We start from the raw sequence: 6,000 nt of genomic DNA on the forward strand, positions 1-6,000 counted from the left end.
GGTAGTGGTATTGCTGTACCAAGCAGTGACGCAGGCAGTCAAGATGCTCTCAATGGTACAGCTGTGGAACGTTTTGAGGATCTGAGGGCCCATGCCAAATGTTTTCAACCTCCTGAGGGGGAAGAGGCGCTGTCACACCTTCTTCACAACTGTGTGTGTGTGTGTGTTTGGACCCTCGGGCACCCGAGTGGCGCAGCGGTCTAAGGCACTGCATCTCAGTCCTAGAGACATCACTACAGACCCTGGTTCGATTCCAGGCTGTATCACAACCGGCCGTGATTGGGAGTCCCATAGTGCCGTGCACAATTGGCCCAGAGTCATCCGGTTTAGGCTTTGGCCGGGGTAGGTCGAATTTGTAATTAAGAATTTGTTCGTAACTGACTTGCCCAGTTAAAAAAGGTTAAATAAAAAATATGTATATATATTTTTTTAAGTCTTTAGTGACTTGATGCTCTTGACCAGCACCACTACAGCCTCGTGAATGTGGGCGTGCTCGTTTCCTCTAGTCCACGATCAGCTCCTTGGTCTTTACGTTGAGGGATTGGTTGTTCTGGCACCACATTGCCCGGTCAATGACCTCCTCCCTATAGGCTGACTCATCGTCGCCGGTGATCAAGCCGTCGTGGTGTTGATGACGTGCATGGTCACACAATCGTTGGTGAATTTGGAGTACAGGAGGGGACTAAGCACACACCCCTGTGGGGCCCCTATGTTGAGGATCAGCGACGTGGAGGTGATGTTTCCTGCCCTCACCATCTGGGGTCGGCCCGTCGGGAAGTCCAAGATCCAGTTGAAGAGGGAGGTGTTCAGACACAAGAGTCCTAATCTTGATGACGAGATTGGAGGGGACAATGGTGTTGAACGTTGAGCTGTAGTCAATGAACAGCGCTCTCACACAGGTATTCCTCATATCTTGGTGGGTGAGGGCACCAACAAACTAGTATGGTCCATAAACACCAAGACAGTCTTGAAGAGGGCACGACAACACCTTTTCCCCCCTCAGGTGATTTGGCACGGGTCCTCAGATCCTCAAAAAGTTCTACAGCGGCACCATATCCTGACTGGTTGCTTCATTGTCTGGTACGGCAACTGTTCAGCCTCCGACCGCAAGGCGCTACAGAGGGTAATGCATTCGGCCCAGTACATCACTACAGAGGGCAATGCATACGGCCCAGTACATCACTACAGAGGGCAATGCATACGGCCCAATACATCACTACAGAGGGTAATGCATACGGCCCAGTACATCACTACAGAGGGTAATGCATACGGCCCAGTACATCACTACAGAGGGTAATGCATACGGCCCAGTACATCACTACAGAGGGTAATGCATACGGCCCAGTACATCACTACAGAGGGTAATGCATACGGCCCAGTACATCACTACAGAGGGTAATGGATACGGCCCAGTACATCACTACAGAGGAAGGACCTAAAAATTGTCATAGCATTTGCTGTGTCAGCCAAGGGAGTACCCTAGGGTCCCACGTCCTTCTCAATGTACATCAACAACATATCTCAAGCAGTAGGAAGCTCTCTCATCCATTTATATACAGATGTAGGCACACCTGTTAATTGAAATACATTCCAGACTACCTCATGAAGCTGGTTGAGAGAATGCCAAGAGTTTGCAAAGCTGTAATCAAGACAAAGGTTACTTTGAAGTATCTCAAATATAACATTTATTTTATTTTGTTAAACACTTTTTTGGTTTCTACATGACTCCGTATGTGTTATGTCATAGTTTTGATGTCTTCACAATTATTCTACAATGTAGATAATAGCAAAAAAAACTCTTGAATGTGTCACACCCTAATTTTGCACGCCCAATTTTTCAGTTTTTGATTTGTTAAAAAAGTTTGAAATATCCAATAAATGTCGTTCCACTTCATGATTGTGTCCCACTTGTTGTTGATTCTTCACAAAAAAATACAATTTTATATCTTTATGTTTGAAGCCTGAAATGTGGCAAAAGGTCGCAAAGTTCAAAGGGGCCGAATACTTTCGCAAGGCACTGTACAAGACCCAAGTACCTAGATATACAAGACCTAAGTACCTAGATATACTAGATACAATGAATGTTGTTGATATCAAATGTTCGTCCCAAATGACACCCTGTTCCCTTTGTAGTGCACTACTTTTGACCAGGTCAAATGGCAACCTGTTCCCTTTGTAGTGCACTACTTTTGACCAGTTCAAATGGCAACCTGTTCCCTTTGTAGTGCACTACTTTTGACCAGGTCAAATGGGAACCTTTTCCCTTTGTAGTGCACTACTTTTGACCAGGTCAAATGGCAACTTGTTCCCTTTGTAGTGCACTACTTTTGACCAGGTCAAATGGCAACCTGTTCCCTTTGTAGTGCACTACTTTTGACCAGGGCCCAATCGGAGGCACACATTCACTTCTATGCATTTTCTCCTTATTCTAAGTAAAGATTACGTTCTCTTGTTGAAGTTTAACCCATATGTTGCTCTAATGCGTCAACAACTCAGCTGAAATATCTTTTTGAGGATTGCTATTGGTCTAAGTCTTCAACACTTTTTTTAAAAAAGTGGTACCATGCGTCCAATCACAGCTGTTGCACTAAACCAGTAGCAGCTAATAGGTGACTAAGAAGTTATTTTCCTAATGAATTATTAATCTCGCATGGACTGACCATGTAAACATACATGGCACCGTAAATGCGTCATGATAAAACGAGATGCGTAAGATACAGAGCAGCGATAGTTCCAGTGTTTGTCACTGGTTATTTGGATAAATCACGATTATGCAGGTGTTAGCATCTTTTGAATTTCGGAAGTGGAAGGGGAGATTTGGCCCATAGACGTGTCCGTAACTTGCAAAGAGAGAAGTTGGAGCTCTTCGTTCTGGTTCTCTTCTCTTAACACAATATCGACCCAGAACTTAATTGAGCATCTGAGCAATTACGCAAAACTTTAGTTCTGGGTTAACCGAGATTAATATATTATCAACAAATGAAAACACTATTGGGGATAAACAAAATAAAGTTCAGTAAGTGAAGTTAGTTGTTTCGTTGTTGGGCCTGATTTCCTTCAACTCCCAGGTTCCAGGAGGAGTTCCCTACCCTGACAGTCCGTCAGTATCCACTCACATGTTAAAAAAAAATTAAACAATGAATTTGTACATTAAGGAAAGAGGGGAATATCTAGTCAGTTACACAACTGAATGCATCGGGAGCGGAGTGGGGAGTGGCTTCAACGGGAGGGGAGTGGGGAGTGGGTTCAACGGGAGGGGAGTGGGGAGTGGGTTCAACGGGAGCGGAGTGGGGAGTGGCTTCAACGGGAGGGGAGTGGGGAGTGGGTTCAACGGGAGGGGTGGGGAGTGGGTTCAACGGGAGGGGAGTGGGGAGTGGGTACAACGGGAGGGGAGTGGGGAGTGGGTTAAACGGGAGGGGTGGGGAGTGGGTTCAACGGGAGGGGAGTGGGGAGTGGGTTCAACGGGAGGGGAGTGGGAGTAGGTTCAACGGGAGGGGAGTGGGGAGTGGGGACAACGGGAGGGGAGTGGAGAGTGGGGACAACGGGAGGGGAGTGGGGAGTGGGGACAACGGGAGGGGAGTGGAGAGTGGGGACAACGGGAGGGGAGTGGGGAGTGGGGACAACGGGAGGGGAGTGGGGAGTGGGGACAACGGGAGGAGAGTGGGGACAACGAGAGGGGAATGGGGAGTGGGGACAACGGGAGGGGAGTGGGGACAATGGGAGGAGAGTGGGGACAACGGGAGGAGAGTGGGGACAACGGGAGGAGAGTGGGGAGAACAGGAGGAGAGTGGGGACAACGGGAGGAGAGTGTGGACAACAGGAGGAGAATGTGGAGTGGGGACAACGGGAGGAGAGTGGGGACAACGGGAGGGGAATGGGAAGTGGGGTCAACAGGAGGGGAATGGGGAGTGGGGAAAACGGGAGTGGAGTGGGGAGTGGGGACAACGGGAGGGGAATGGGGACAACGGGAGTGGAATGGGGAGTGGGGACAACGGGAGTGGAGTGGGGAGTGGGGACAACGGGAGTGGAATGGGGAGTGGGGACAAAGGGAGGGGAGTGGGGACAGCGGGAGGGGTATGGGGAGTGGGGACAACGGGAATGGAGTGGGGACAACGGGAGGGGAGTGGAGACAACGGGAGGGGAGTGGGGACAACGGGTATGGGGAGTGGGGACAACGGGAATGGAGTGGGGACAACGGGAGGGGAGTGGAGACAACGGGAGGGGAGTGGGGACAACGGGAGGAGAGTGGGGACAACGGGAGGAGAGTGGGGACAACGGGAGGAGAGTGGGGAGTTGGGACAACGGGAGTGGATTGGGGACAACGGGAGGGGAGTGGGGACAACGGGAGGGGAATTGGGAGTGGGGTCAACGGGAGGGGAGTGGGGACAACGGGAGGAGAGTGGGGACAACGGGAGGAGAGTGAGGAGTTGGGACAACGGGAGGGGAGTGGGGACAACGGGAGGAGAGTGGGGACAACAGGAGGAGAGTGGGGACAACGGGAGGAGAGTGTGGACAACAGGAGGAGAATGTGGAGTGGGGACAACGGGAGGAGAGTGGGGACAACGGGAGGGGAATGGGAAGTGGGGTCAACAGGAGGGGAATGGGGAGTGGGGAAAACGGGAGTGGAGTGGGGAGTGGGGACAACGGGAGGGGAATGGGGACAGCGGGAGTGGAATGGGGAGTGGGGACAACGGGAGTGGAGTGGGGAGTGGGGACAACGGGAGTGGAATGGGGAGTGGGGACAAAGGGAGGGGAGTGGGGACAGCGGGAGGGGTATGGGGAGTGGGGAAAACGGGAATGGAGTGGGGACAACGGGAGGGGAGTGGAGACAACGGGAGGGGAGTGGGGACAACGGGTATGGGGAGTGGGGACAACGGGAATGGAGTGGGGACAACGGGAGGGGAGTGGAGACAACGGGAGGGGAGTGGGGACAACGGGAGGAGAGTGGGGACAACGGGAGGAGAGTGGGGACAACGGGAGGAGAGTGGGGAGTTGGGACAACGGGAGTGGATTGGGGACAACGGGAGGGGAGTGGGGACAACGGGAGGGGAATTGGGAGTGGGGTCAACGGGAGGGGAGTGGGGACAACGGGAGGAGAGTGGGGACAACGGGAGGAGAGTGAGGAGTTGGGACAACGGGAGGGGAGTGGGAGTAGGTTCAACGGGAGGGGAGTGGGGAGTGGGGGCAACGGGAGGAGAGTGGGGACAACGGGAGGGGAATGGGGGGTGGGGACAACGGGAGGGGAGTGGGGAGTGGGGACAACGGGAGGAGAGTGGGGACAACGGGAGGGGAATGGGGAGTGAGTACAACGGGAGGGGAGTGGGGACAACGGGAGGAGAGTGAGGACAACGGGAGGAGAGTGGGGACAACGGGAGGAGAGTGGGGACAACGGGAGGAGAGTGGGGACAACGGGTGGAGAATGGGGAGTGGGGACAACGGAAGGAGAGTGGGGACAACGGGAGGGCAATGGGGAGTGGGGTCAACAGGAGGGGAATGGGTACAACGGGAGGGGAGTGGGGACAACGGGAGGGGAGTGGGGAGTGGGTACAACAGGAGGAAAGTGGGGACGACGGGAGGGGAGTGGGGAGTGGGTACAACAGGAGGGGAGTGGGGACAACGGGAGGGGAGTGGGGAGTGGGTACAACAGGAGGGGAATGGGTACAACGGGAGGGGAGTGGGGACAACGGGAGGGGAGTGGGGAGTGGGTACAACAGGAGGAAAGTGGGGACAACGGGAGGGGAGTGGGGAGTGGGGACAACGGGAGGAGAGTGGGGACAACGAGAGGGGAATGGGGAGTGGGGACAACGGGAGGGGAGTGGGGACAACGGGAGGAGAGTGGGGACAACGGGAGGAGAGTGGGGACAACGGGAGGAGAGTGGGGACAACGGGAGGAGAGTGGGGACAACAGGAGGAGAGTGGGGACAACGGGAAGAGAGTGTGGACAACGGGAGGAGAATGTGGAGTGGGGACAACGGGAGGAGAGTGGGGACAACGGGAGGG

The sequence above is a fragment of the Oncorhynchus mykiss genome, chromosome 30 (genome assembly GCF_057628025.1).
Source record: "Oncorhynchus mykiss isolate SJ-2025 chromosome 30, ASM5762802v1, whole genome shotgun sequence".
NCBI lineage: Eukaryota > Metazoa > Chordata > Actinopteri > Salmoniformes > Salmonidae > Oncorhynchus > Oncorhynchus mykiss.